Source organism: Neophocaena asiaeorientalis, unplaced genomic scaffold, assembly GCF_003031525.2.
Source record: "Neophocaena asiaeorientalis asiaeorientalis breed wild unplaced genomic scaffold, Neophocaena_asiaeorientalis_V1.1 scaffold280, whole genome shotgun sequence".
In the NCBI taxonomy this organism is placed as follows: domain Eukaryota; kingdom Metazoa; phylum Chordata; class Mammalia; order Artiodactyla; family Phocoenidae; genus Neophocaena; species Neophocaena asiaeorientalis.
The window spans coordinates 6,900,492-6,915,506 of NW_020185321.1; the positions used below are offsets into that span (position 1 = coordinate 6,900,492).

Here is a 15,015-nt window from a genome sequence, read left to right on the forward strand (position 1 = left end):
GCGCAGTGGTTAAGGATCCGCCTGCCAATGCAGGAGACAAGGGTTCGAGCCCTGGTCCAGGAAGATCCCACATGCCACAGAGCAACTAAGCCCATGCGCCACAACTACTGAGCCTGCGCTCTAGAGCCCGCGAGCCACAACTACTGAAGCCCGTGTGCCTAGAGCCCGTGCTCTGCAACAAGAGAAGCCACCGCAATGAGAAGCCCACGCACCACAACGAAGAGTAGCTCCCGCTCACCTCAACTAGAGAAAGCCCACACGCAGCAATGAAGACCAAACGCAGCCAAAAATAAAAATAAATTAATAAATAAAAATTTTTAAAAAGAACAGTTTTGAGCCAAGGGCAATTTAGAAGCATCAAATGCAGGAAAATCTCTCTCTACCCTCCCCCATTTCTGCCTAAAAGCAGGCTATAAATTCTCCTTTACTGGAGACAACCCTAGATTCTTAGCCCATAGATGGCACCAAAGGAATCTACAAATAAACTTTACTCCATTAGTTTCCTCCCACAGTTTGCCACCCTTGGAAGCTGAAAACTGCTTTTCTTTATCCTGTCATTTCTCTATAAATTTATGTTCTTTGTTGAAGATGCTATAAAAGATGGAGTTCTAAGCCATACTTTGAATTGCTCTTGTTAAGGCTTTCCCATATGACATGTGCACACAAATTAATAAATTGTTTTTCTCCTGTTAATCTTTTTTAAAGTGTCCCTGCTGAGAACGTAAGATGGCTAGAGGTAAGATTTTTCTTCTCTTATAGCCCTATTGTGTGTTATTTCTGGGATGGTTTTGACAGGCCAGCACTTCTGGTTCTTGCTTTCCATGGGCACTGTGTTTGAGGGTCACTGTGTTACTGGGTGTTAGATTTTTGATGATCAGTGTCTTAAGTGTACCCTCAGGAATGTGGTGCTTTGGCAGTTGGATGAGTAATTACAAGCACAGGCAACATTGGAAAAGAAGAGGCAAGGTTATCATTATTGCTGAGACCTAGAATTGTAGGAGTATACTGATGAAAGAGATTTTCACACATCAAGGTATGGGGAAATCATTCTGGCTTATACATGATTTAACTCAAATTTTATGCTAACTAAAACAGGCTGTTTGTGGCCTATCAAACATACATTGTACATCTGCTTCAGTTATTAAAGAAAAAGGTGCAATGATCAGAAGAATGTCTGTTTTAAAGATAAATATTAAATGCCTCCCTTCCTGAGACGCCGATGCTGGTACTCCTTTGACAATAAGACTCACTTCCTTGGTGCCAAGGCCATACTGACTCACTGTGTACATGCTGATCTGTTTTTGTTTTGTTTTCTTGAAACCTTGAAGGAATGTATCCCTGACTTGTTTGGTGTTCTTTGTTCTGACAAGATATAAAACTGTGCTGAAAACCATGCTTCTCCAGAGCAGTTCCTCCAAGTTATCTGAGAGGCTGTCTTCAAGAATATAGTCCTCAGTTTGGCTCAAATAAAATTCTTTTCTGTTCCTATTATAGTTTATTCATCATTTTTGTGGACAATTAATCAGAAAGTAAAGTTGAAATTAATAGGACTTCATAAAACAAAAGAGAGGGGCACTTTTCTCTCATAATTGCACTTACAATATTCCTCTGTGGTTGAGGGGTATTTTTCCCCCTGCTCCTAGATGAAATCTTGGATGAATTCAATGTCTTCATTGGATAATAAAAGTTTCTTTGAACAGTTTTTGTTTGTTTGTTTTTTTGCGGTACGCAGGCCTCTCACTGTTGTGGCCTCTCCCGTTGCGGAGCACACGCTCTGAACGCGCAAGCTCAGTGGCCATGGCTCACGGGCCTAGCCGTTCCGCGGCATGTGGGATCTTCCCGGACTGGGGCACGAACCCGTGTTCCCTGCCGTGTCGACAGGCGGACTCTCAACCACTGCGCCACCAGGGAAGCCTTCTTTGAACAGTTTTAAGTTAAAAGATCAGTCTCCTTTTTTAATAGTTAAAAATATCTTTAGTGTCAACTGAAAAAAAATATGTACAGCCTAAATGTTGAGAATTTTATTCAGGACATTACTGAGGAAGATAGCCTGGGATACAGCCTATCAGGTAGCTCTGAGGAATTGTCCCAAAGAGGTAAGGGAGGAGCCAGGAGGTAGAAGAGTTTTTTGCTGAAAAAAAACAAAAAAACAAAAACAATAAAAGGAGTCAAACATCAAAATATTACTGCTAGGGCTTCTCTGGTGGCCCAGTGGTTGAGAGTCCGCCTGCCAATGCAGGGGACACGGGTTCGTGCCCCGGTCCGGGAAGATGCCACATGCCGCGGAGCGGATGGGCCCGTGAGCCATGGCCGCTGAACCTGCACGTCCGGAGTCTGTGCTCCGCAACGGGAGAGACCACAGCAGTGAGAGGCCCGCATACCGCAAAAAAAAAAAAAAAAAAAAAAAAAAAAATAATTCTAAACCAAAAAAAAAACAACCCCAAAAAAAAAAAAAAAAAAAAAAAAAAAAAAATTACTGCTAATCACAAAAACCAGATATCTCAAGTTAATGATTTTAGTGCTTTTCTGTGTATGGGAAGATGCAAGAGTCTGGGTTCATTGAGATTATTCCTTTGATATGCATCTTAACTATCTAGGGCCAGTATCCTGAATTCTCCACAGGTCTCACCTTCGGGTGTGGCTGCAATGGCAGATGGCTTGATGGTGGGCAATATTTCCTGTTTACTGAAATGGCAGGCAACATTTTTTTGTCCACCTTAGCAATAAAAATGTACAGTGTAGCAATCAGTACTTCATTTAAAGCAAAACAACTTCCACATTCTTGTTTCTCCTTGATCACCTTCAAATATGGTTATATCTCAATTATTGGTTATGTCAATATACTAATTATGTAAATTATTTTAAATTCAAAACCAAGTATATTTTTTCAAAGATACATTTTTGTTTATTAAGGATTTAGTTAGCTTCCTTTGTACCTGTTGCTAGTTTTTAGAGATGTTCCAGTGGATATGTTAAGTGTCCACTGATTTTTTTTTCAGTTGTTCAAATATCCAATTAGAATCTCTCAGGCTTCCATTCTGTGGCTCTCATTTCAAGACTGTACACTTATCATGAAACTTTCTTCCATTGTCTTCCTGAATTGGATTCCTGTTTCCTGGAATTAAGTTAATTTTTGCTAATTTTTCATTTCTGCTCAAGTTATTTTTTCCAACAGCTTCCTTAAGATGCACGTGTTAGAGGGAATTCTCTGGCCGTCCAGTGGTTAATACTCTGCCCTTCCGAGGGCCCGAGTTTCAATCCCTGGTCGGGACACTAAGATCCCACAAGCCACGCTGCCAAAAAAAAAAAAAAAAAAAAAAAAAAAGATGCGTGTGTTACAGATAAATTTTTGAGTCTTTTGTGCTTGAAAATGTCTTTATTCTACCTCACACTTTGCCAGTATTCACAATTTGGAAACATTACTTCAAAGTTTTCTGGTAGCTCATGTTGTCAAGTCTAATGCCAATTGTTTTCTCTTCCTTTGTATGTAATCTTATGACTCCTTCTCGTTCACCTCCCAATACTTACTGCTATTTATATCCCCAATATACTGAAATTTCATGATTTATGTTGTGGAATTTTAAACATTTTTTATGCTAGGTATAAGTGAGCACTTTCAGTCTATAGGATCTAGTTCTGTGGGTGTTTCTTGTATTTTTGCTTTTTGACAGTCTTCTCTATTTCAAGTTTTTTGTTCTCTTCCTGGAATTAGTGTTTGATAGAAGAGTTTTTCATGAGTTGTACCTAATTTTTCCTTCTTCATAGCTTTCTATTCTTATTTACAGAAGCAACGTAATCTCTGATCTCTCAGAGAGTAGTTATACTTGTTTAAACTTTCCTTGTCTATTTTTGCCTTTTATGTCCAAATCAAAAAAAATTTTAATTTTTTGAATTCTTCTCTCCCTTTTACATTGAATACTTTCCTGAAACGTGTAGCAATTCTTGCCTCCAGTCAGGAGGTAAAACTTCTCAACTGGTAGACTTCAGAGCCAGCCTTTTCATTGGGATACTGCCAGAGCTCTGTTCTCTGTTTTTTAGTTTAGAGCAGAGAACAGTTCCAGTCTCCTAAGTTACTGGTGTTTGGGGCCAGGATGGGGAAGGTCCTGAGAGACCCAAAGTCTGGGGTATGGTTTTTCACTCTGTCTATCCCTCAGTACTATCTTTCTTTGTGCAGGTATACGTCCTCTCCAGGTCAATACATCCAGAGATCAAACCCCCCGTTTAGTGTATTTGATTACATAAGACAAGAAAGTAAAGCAGGAGAGCAACCAGTTGTGTACAAATCTTCAACCACTCTCCTGTTTTCAGATCCAATATCTCTACAGGGTCATCACTTTCGTACCTGAGCCTTCAGAGGTTTTATACAGTTAAATTGCCTCACAAATAGATGTCTAACTGTGTAGGGCCTTTGATACCAGAGTTCTTCAACAGTTCCTATTTTCTGTCATCCTCATTTTCTTTGGTTCTCACATGTTAATACATTTTGTATTTCTCAACTAAATGAACTCACTTTAATCTTTTTTTTTTTTTTTTGTAAAGGAGAAATGGGAAATAAATGCATCCACTTGTTCTGTTTATGGGGAAGCCTTTCTTACTCTTCTTAAATAATAAGATTTTGCTTTTTGACTAGAAATTTTTTCTCTTATACCACATTTGTTCTTTTAGCTACTGCTTTCCTTATCCATTTCATTAATTTCCACTTACATCTCTATTAATTTCATCTTACCACTCTCTCAGAGTATATTTTGTCAATGAAAAATAAATTAATACTCAATCTAAGAAAGAAATAGAGGGACTTCCCTGGTGGTGCAATGGTTAAGAATCCGCCTGCCAATGCAGGGGAAATGGGTACCAACCCTACTCTGGGAAGATCTCACATACAGGGGAACAACAAAACCCATATGACACAACTATTGAGACTGTGCTGTAGAGCCCTGGAAGCCACAAATACTGAACCTGCGAACCTAGACCCCATGCTCCGCAATAAGAGAAGCCACTGCAATGAGAAACCCGTGCACCACAAAGAAGAGTACCCCAGCTTGATGCAAATAGACACCCTCGCAGTAAGAAGACCAAACGGAGCCATAAATAAATAAATAAGTAAATGAATGAATGAATAAATAAATGAAGCATTGATTATAACCCCTGTTGACAGAGGAAGATGCCAAGAAAATCGTGTGCTCCACTTTGGCTCCAAACAAATGAGTTTAGCTCCAATAACTCTGTTCTTTTCCTATAATGGATTGTTTCTTGATGATAATCCTCATCAGATGGATGTATGGTTCAAAAGGCAAGAAGGACTGACGGATGAGTAGATGGACGGATTGTTGGGGCTCCCAAGAGTGGAGGAAAGGCCGGCAAGGGCCAGCCCAGGCTTACCAAGCAGGATGGAGTGGGAGGGGGGCGGGGAGGGCGTAGAAGGTGGGGGCTAGTTGGGAAGAACTGCGCGGAGTAGGGCCTTGCCATCACATCCCTGCGAGGCACTGGGAGAGGCAGAGGCAGGGACCCCCGTCTCACCCGCCACCGCAAACCAGTGTGGCACCAGGGCATGGGCCTCCTCTGCCCACGTCTAGAGGAGGTACCACTTTCGGGGTCAGTGGATTTTCTGGTGACACGACCACAGTTCACATTTCGAGCCGGGACTCTGGGATGTTCCTCGCCCCCACCTCACCAGATGAGATCACACACCCTCTTCCCATCTGACACCATCCCCACCCATGCCGATCCAGATTTGGATACACAGAGGTACCCGGCATGCTTTGGTCTGCCCACCAGCTTTGGCAGCCACTGGCGGAGACGGTGGCAGAGACCAAGAGATCTAGGATGTCCAGAACCTGAAGACAGGAGGGCTGGCGCACCCTCCCTGCAACCCTCGCTGCCCTCCGTCCTCCTCTCTCCCCTCCCTGGGCTCTGACAACCAGCATTCTGCTGGTGGAAGCCTGCCCTCGAACCATGCGGGCGCAGTCAAACGCCTTCGTTGCCCCGGGTTTCCCGTTTGTTGCACTGCCGGGTTACTCAGCAAACGGGGGCGGGGCTCTGCGTGATAAGGGCGCGCCCTCTGGCGGCTGGCCGGCCTAGGGGCAGGCGCCGCCTGCGGCCCCTGTGCCTTTGGCACATGGATGGAAGCAAGGATAAATGAGCGGATGGAAGCAGGCAAGGAAGGAAGGAAGGAAGGGAGAGAGGGAGGAAGGAAGGAAGGAAGGAAGGGAGGGAGGGAGGAGGGAAGGAAGAAAGGAAGAAGGCTGGCTGGCTGGCTGGCTGGCTCCTGCCTGGCTGGAAGGAAGGAAGGAAGGAAGGAGGGAAGGAAGGAAGAAAGGAAGAAGGCTGGCTGGCTGGCTGGCTGGCTCCTGCCTGGCTGGAAGGAAGGAAGGAAGGAAGGAGGGAAGGAAGGAAGAAAGGAAGAAGGCTGGCTGGCTGGCTGGCCCTGGGGCCGGCCGGCTGGCTGGCTCTGGGGCCGGCTGGCTCTGGGGCTGGCTGGCTGGCTGGCTCGGGCTGTGTCCAGTGCTCTAGGAAGGGCCTGGGGCCTAAGTCTTCCAGTGGTCTAGCAGATCGATAGACGGAAGAAAGGATGGACGGATCCACGGCTCAATGGAAGGTTGGAGGAATATACGGACCGACTGTTGGGGCCTCGCAGAGTGGAGGAAAGCCCTGCCGAGGGGCGGCAAGGGGAAGGGAGGAGAAGAGAGGGGACTGGATGGGAGGGGAGAAGGAGGCGGGGAGAGGTTGGGGGCCTAGTGTGGAAGAATGGCGGAAAGAAGGGGCTTTCCACAGTTTCCTGCAAAGCAATGGAAGAGGCAGAGAACCCGCCCAGTGTGATGGCAGGGCACGGGCGGCCTCTGCCCAAGTCTAGAGGAGGTTACCGCTCTCTCTCCAGGTCAGTGGATTTCCCGGCAACGTGTCCGTCATTTTGAGCGGGAACATGGGGATCTTCGTGCCGCTCGCCGCCTCACCAGGCGCCAGATTCCAAGCCACCCCCACTTTCTCCATACAGTGGACTCCAACAGTATCAACTTATTAGGCTCATAAAGAGGACCATCCAGCTGCACTCGAGCCTTGAGAAAACTGCAGCCTCATGGGAAACCCCAAGCCATAATTGCCCAGCCACCTATTCCCCAAATTCTGACCTGTAAAAATGATGAGAGATAATAAATGTTACCGGTGTTGCTCAGGAGTAGATATTACAGAACGTGTTAATTAAATTAAAACATCCAACAGATCTCATGGTGTGAATGTTGCAGGCATAAACAAGCAAGAATCCCTATCTTTTGTGAATTTATCTCTATTTCAAATTGTCTGATATTCGATTAATACATGAGTGACAATTGGAAGCTCTTTTATGTTGAGTAGATTATATTATCAATTCTTTGATATGAGAAAATTTGGAGTATTTGCTAGAGAAGAGTTGGAATATTTGCTGAAGGCCTATCAATATAATTCATAATCAGAAATTTCCCAGTAGTAGGAATTATCTGATGCTAAGCAGAGATTGGCTATGCCTAAAGGAATTCCTACATTCCTTATATTCTAATCAATTCAGACCAATATGAATAACTCGATGTGCTTTAAGGGCTGAACCATCTCTAATGGCCAACCCACATTTCTTTCACCTATAGGTTTTATCACTAATATGAATTTCTCATGTTGAACAAGATATGAGACATGATGAAAGGCCTTCCTTCATTCTTTACATTCATAGGGTTTCCCACCAGTATAACTTGTTGATGTTAAGGCTCCCGTGTACTCTAAGCACCTTTCCACATTCCTTACATTTCTGGAATTTTACATAATTTTAATTCTCTTTTGTATAATAAGGGTTGAAGTAAATGCAAAAATCTTCCAACATTCAAAGTATTTCAGATCAGTATGAATATTCTCATATTCAGGAACTTGACAGTCACTTATAAAAGCCTTTCCACGTTTCTTAAATTTATAGGGTCTTCCACCAATATGGATTCACCTATGTCAAACAGGTTGAGAGGCATATGTAATGCTTTCCTACATTCCTCATGTTTAGATTTTCACACCACTATGAATTTTTGTGTTGGGTAAGTTTTTCATGCATTCTGTATTTCTTTTCACAGTTCCTATATTCACAAGGTTTTATATCATCATGAATTATTTTATGTGCATTAAGGTTTGAACTAAGTTCAAAGGCCTTCTTGTGCTTCTTGTGATCATTTCTCACCAGGAAATATTTTTCCATGCTTCAATAAGAAATTAACCCTTACAAAGGCCTTCCCACAGAGTGTTTCCTTTTTTTTTTAATAGCTTCTCTTTTTTTTCCTTTAATTTTATTATTTTTTAAATTTTTGACTGCTTTGGGTCTTTGTTGCTGTGTGTGAGCTTTCTCTAGTTGTGGTGAGGGGGGCTACTCTTCATTGCAGTGTGCAGGCTTCTCATTGCGGTGGCTTCTCTTGTTGCAGAGCACAGGGTCTAGGCACGTGGGCTTCAGTAGTTGTGGCTGGCAGGCTCTAGAGCGCAGGCTCAGTAGTTGTGGCACACGGGCTTAGTTGCTCCACGGCATTTGGGATCTTCCCGGACCAGGGCTCGAACCCGTGTCCCCTGCATTGGCAGGCGGATTCTTAACCACTGCACCACCAGGGAAGACCATCATTAACTTTGAAAAAAGATTTCAACCTTTGTATTTGATGTGAACTCTCAAGGGGAGTTAAGTAAATAAAAACTCAGTATCTCATTTGAAAAGAACACATGGCTGTGCATAAGAGGGAGTGAACCACAGTGGGGGAGACATTTGTAATTTTTAGTGGCATTGTAATTATAGAATCACCAGGCATAGATATTCACCTTTTATTATTTATACATTTGTATATACCTACATTGTATATGGGAGTGGTGTGTTAGAGCTGGGCAGTAATGTCATGCCAGGGCCAACCATGCACATCTCTCCCTAACTCTATGTTCACTGAATTATATCAGTACATTGCTATTGGCCATGGTAGGAGTATTTACACTGTGAACACTGGTAAACACTACAAAACAGGGGTGTCTCTCTCTGTGTGTGTAGGGCTGGTTGTTAAATACTTAACAGCACTTCACTCCATAAAATCATGTTTTTTTTGAGCTCTCCTTTCAGTATTTCAAATTTTATAACTGTTCTCTGACCCATCTCTACTGGGGAAGATTTTGAAATTTCTATTAATTGTACTATAGAACATTTCCTTTTTCTTGCCATGGAATGGTAATATTTTTTTTCTCATTTAGTTTAGATTTGGATTCAAGTTATATAATAATCAGCCATAGAAAAAGGTTTATATATGAAAAACATTCATCTCTTTTTCTGTATCAGATAATTCATAGTGGTGAGAAGCCCTATGAAGATGAAGAATGTGGGAAGGCCTTTAGTTGTGCCTCAAACCTTGCTCAACATGGAAGAGTTCACATTGGTGAGAAATCCTGTGTATGTAAGGAATGTGGTAAGGCCTTTAGTGATGCTCCAATTCTTAGATTATATCATAGAATTCATAGTGGTGCGAAACCTTTTGAATGTGACAAATGTGGGAAATCTTAAGTGCATTTCAAGCCTTAAAGCACACCTGAGAATTCATACTGGTGAGACAACCCTATGAATGTAAGGAATGTGGGAAGACCTTTAGTGTATATGGACTTACTCAGCATTAGTATTTGTACTGATGAGAAACCCTATGAATGTAACACGTGTGGGAAGTTCTTTAGTGCAAGTTCAACCCTTAAAATACATAAGAGGATTCATACTGGTGAGAAACCCTATGACCATAAGAAATGTGGAAAGGTCTTTAGAAGGTGTGAAGGACTTATTTGACATAATAGTGTTCATACTGGTGAGAAGCCCTATAAATGTAACAAGTGTGGGAAGTCCTTTAGTGCCAGTTCAACCCTTAAAGTACCTCAGAGGATTCATACTTGTGAGAAACCTTATGAATGTAAGGAATGTGGGAAAGCCTTTCACACTGCCTCATACCTTGTTATATATAAGAGAATTCATACTGGTGAAAAAATTTTTGTGTGTCAGGAGCTTTGGAAAGCTTTTAGTTACAGCTATCAACTTACTATACATTATGGAGTTCATAGTGGTGAGAAATCTTATGAATGCAAGGAATGTGGGAAGACCTTTGGTCTGTGTGGAAGACTCACCAGGCATCAAACTACTCATAGTTGTAAGAAACGCTTTGAATGTAACAAATGCAGGAAGGCTCTTACATGCATTGCAAGCCTTAAAAAATATCAGAGTATTCACACTGGTGAGAAACACTATGAATGTAAGGAATGTGGAAAAAGCTTTCATCTAGCCTCAACCCTTGTAACACATGACAGAATTCATACTGGTGAAAAGTCCTATCAGCATAATGAATGTGGAGAGGCTTTTGGTGAGACATCTTGTTAGTCATGAGAGAATTCATACTGGTGATAAACCCTACGAATGGCAAGAAATGTTGGAAAGCCTTTCATTGTGCTTCATATCTTCTTACACATGAGAAGATTCATACTGGTGAGAAATCCTATGTATGTCAAGAGTGTGGGCAAGTTTTTAGTAATAGCCGTCAACTTACTGTACATAATAGACTTCATACTGGTGTGAAACCCTTTCAATGTAACATATGTCCTTCAGGCTTAGTTCAATCCTTGAAGTACATCAGAGAATTCATAGTGGATAGAGATTTTATGGTATATATATACACACTAGATGATGTACTGTACATGGATGGATTTATATAACTGAGAAACAGTTTGAATGAAGACAATAGAAGGCTTTTAGATAGGGTTCCATTCCTATAAGGTACCAATTTATACTTGTATGAACAGCTTGGAATGTAAATAATGCCTGATCTTTTTGTTTGTTTGTTTTGACCCATATGTTGCTCAATTCAGAGAACTTATAGTGTATATATCATAAGAAAGTCTTTTTGGACATTCCCCTATTTATGAGTTATCGGAATATTCATACTGAGGAAAATTTAGTGTCTGTAGGAAACCCTTTTTCTTTACTCTTTATGTACAAAACTTTTCTAGCACCAAGTATTAAATTTGGGAAAAGTTGTAATACACAAAACATCTATTAATGTAACAGATGTGGGAAAGCCTTTAGCCATTGTACCTATCTTAATGAGCACAATTGCTTTTGTGCTTCTTACGAACTGTGTGACATTCAGTAAGGTGTACTTTTCCGTTTTGAGCTTTTTGTGTGTGTGTGTCTGCATCAAGGCTTGTGGGATCTTAGTTCCCCAACTAGGGATTGAACCCGGGCCCTCAGCAGTGAAAGCGTGGAGCCCTAACCACTGGACCACCAGGGAATTCCCTTTGGTCTCATTTCTAAATGATGATGGTAGTACCTCCAGTATACTGCTGTTCTTAGAATTACATGAAGTAGTACATGTAAAAAACTTGGGAAAATATTTGCTATATACTTTATATTAAAAAAAATAAGGCACTATTTCTAGTGTAATCATTATTTATAGTATTCTTAGTGACTTCTTTGATATAAAGACCCAGAGGTTTAATGAATTAAGAAAAGCTCTATATAACTACTTATCCCTTATTGAATTTTAATTCATTCTGGATAAAGTTAAAATGTGATTAAAAAGACATTAGAGGATCTTCATTCAGGTCTCTTAAAGTGCATCAAACATTTAATCTTGGAATGAAATTCAGACATATAGCTTTAGAAAATGTGGAATATTGAAAATAGACAGGAATTTATATTCCTTTTGCACAAATCAGAATTGATTAGGAATTTTAAAAAGGATATCCATTTTGTAATCATCTCTATCTTTTAATTATGGATAATTTTAAGCATATAAACATTTTTATAAGAACACTGAAGCAAATGTATTTTAATGCATTGCCTCATTTTCTTTCCTATATTCTGGCTGAATAATTTCAGTGTTATGAACATTATGATGTTTCATCCCTAAATATATCAATGCATCCCATAAAAATCCAATTTCCTTACTCAAATCCCCATATAATCAATCACACATAAGAAAATAATAATTTTCTCTTCCAGTATTTAATCCATATTCAAATTTTTAAAATTTCACCAGGTATGTCTTTTATAAGTAATTTCCAAAATTATATTCAGTCTATGTTTATTAGATTATTGTGACTATTTGCTTTTATTGTAGAACAGTGGATGACAAACCATATCCCACAGATCAGATGAAACCTCACACTCTTTTTTGTAATGTTTTATTGCAACACTGCTACCCTCATTTGTTTACATTTTCTTTTTTAATTAATTAATTAATTTTTGGCTGCATTGGGTCTCTGTTGCTGCGTGCAGGCTTTCTCTAGTTGCGGCGAGTGGGGGCTACTCTTCATTGCAGTGCACGGGCTTCTCCTTGCAGTGGCTTCTCTTGTGGAGCATGGGATCTAGGCACACGGGCTTCAGTGGTTGTGGCACATGGGCTCAGTAGTTGTGGCTCACGGGCTCTAGAGTGCAGGCTCAGTAGTTGTGGCGCATGGGCTTAAGTGCTCTGCAGCACGTGGGATCTTCCCGGACCAGGGCTCGAACCCGTGTCCCCTGCATTGGCAGGAGGGTTCTTAACCACTGCGCCACCAGGGAAGTCCCTGTTTATGTTTTCTACAGCTGCTTTCTTGCTCCTATAACGAAGTCGAAGAGTTGGGACACATAAGTATGGCCAAAAAAACCTACAATATTTACTCTCTGACATGTCATGAAAGAGTTTGCCAACTTGCCATTTACCACGTGTCTACTGTTTTTCATGACTGGCTTCTTTTAAGTTGTCTCCTTCCTTTACTTCAAGTTTGAAAAATTTGATGAAATACCAAATAGAATACAATTTACTGTCTTTACTATTTTTAAGTGGTTCAGTTCAGTGGCATTAAGTACATTAATATTATGTGTGGCCGTCACCACTATCTGTGCCCAGAACTTTTTTCATCTTATAAAACTGAAACTCAGTACTCATTACACAATAAATCACCATTCATTCCCCTTTCCCCCTGGCTCCTGGCAACAATCATTCTACTTTCCATCTTGATGATTTTGACATCTCTGAAGTACACATCATATTAATGGAATCCTACAGTATTTGTCCTTTTGTGACTGGCTTATTTCCCTTAGCATAATTTCCTCAAGGTTCATCCATGTAGTGTATGTCAGAGTTTCCCTCTTTTGAAGGGTGAATAATAATAGACCATTCTATGTGTATACCACATTTTGCTTGTCCTTTCATTCATCTATTGACACTTGTGTTGCTTCCATATTTTAGCTATTGTGAAAAAAGCTGCTATGTACACAGACGTACAAATATCTCTTCAAGAGCCTTCTTTCAAGTATTTTGAGTATATAACAAGAAGTAGAATTGCTGGATCATATGTCAGTCTATCTTTAATATTTTTGAGGAAACACATTTCTTCTTTTGAAGAAAACCATGCTGTTTTCCATAGGAGCTGTACCTTCTTTCACTCCCGCCAACAGTGCAGATGGGTTATGGTTTCTCCACATCTTCCTCAATACTTGTTATTCTGTTTTTGTTTTGTTTTAATAGTAGCCATCCTACCGGGTATGAGATGATACCTCATAGTTTTGATTTACACTTTTCTAATGATTTTTGATGTTAAACAGCTTTTCATGTACTTACTGGCCATATCTATCCAAAGTCCTTTGCCCATTTATTCATTAAATGGGTTTGAAATTTTTAATTGTTGTCTTTTTTGGATTTCTATATATATTCTTGATAGTAATCCCTTTGATAAACATTTATAAATGTAAATACTTGCAATTATTTCTACCATTTTGTAGATTGATATTGTGTGTTGAGAAAATCCTCAATTTAACATCCTCAAAATCCTCCATTTTAGTGTGTTGATATTGTTTTTATGTACAAAATTTCTTAATGTTCATAAAGTCCCATTTGTCTGTTTTCTTTTGTTTCTTTTTTGTGTCTTTTATGTCATTGCCAAAAAATCACTGCCAAATTCAATGTAGTGAATCTTTTGCCCCATGTTCTCTTCTAAGATTTTTTTAGCTTTACATCTTGCATGAAGGTCATGGATTCATTTGACTTAACTTTTTTCTTATTTTCCCGCTTTGTAGAGATATAAACTGACATGACATCGTGTAAGCTTAAGGAGTATACTCTTACATTTTGCAAAATGATTACCACAGTAGGGTTAGTTAACACCTTCATCACCTGTCATAATTACTGTTTTCTTTTCTGTGGTGAGAACATTTTATACCTACTCTCTTTGCAACTTTCATGTATATAAGTCCATTGTACGTTACATCCCCAAAACTTATTCAACTTAAAACTGGAGGTTTGTACCCTTTGATTGACATCTGTTTCCCCATTCCCCATCCAATGGCAACCACCCTTCTCTCTGTTTCTATGAGTTTGGCTTTTTTGGATCATGCAGCATTCATCTTTCTGTCCGACCATAATGCCCTCAACGTACATCTCTGTTATCATAATATTTTGGGTATAACATCTTCTTCCTCTTCCTCAACGTTTTAATTTTTCTTTCTCCACTTTGATGAGTTCCTCATTGGAAAGCTCTTCAGCCTCAGTGAGAACCAACTCAGGAATATCCTCTTCAACAATCTCATTCCACTTTCTTCCCAAGCACTAATATCTTCTTACTTAACTGTTTCATCGACAGCAGAATCTTTGTTAGAGCCTTTGAATGTGTCCACATGTCTTCTAAGCTTTCTTCCAAATGCTGTTCATGCATGCATTGCTGTGTGACTTATTCCCATGTTAAAACCTCTCCAAAACTCTTGGAGCTTTCAGCCACATTTCTAGTCACTTCAGTAGCATGGGCAATGTTTGAGGTACAGTATGCTTTGAACATAGCTACTGCAACTTAGTTCATTGGTTGAATGAGTGCAGTTGTGTTTGGCAGCAAATACACAACCTTTACATCAGGACACATGTCACAGAAGATGCTGTGGATGCCCTGGAAAACTGTCTAAGATCAGAAGACTCTTGAATAGGATCTTGTTTTGCCTGCAGTATTCTCTTGCCTGTGGAATAAAACAGTTAAAAAACCGGTCTT

The 15,015-nt window shown here is 40.4% G+C and overlaps 1 pseudogene; it reads left to right on the top strand.

Annotated features, from left to right (window-relative positions):
* Nucleotides 1-10,652, top strand: part of LOC112392400 (zinc finger protein 607-like) — a 19,373-nt pseudogene extending 8,721 nt beyond the window's left edge.
* Nucleotides 10,653-15,015: the final 4,363 nt, after the last annotated feature.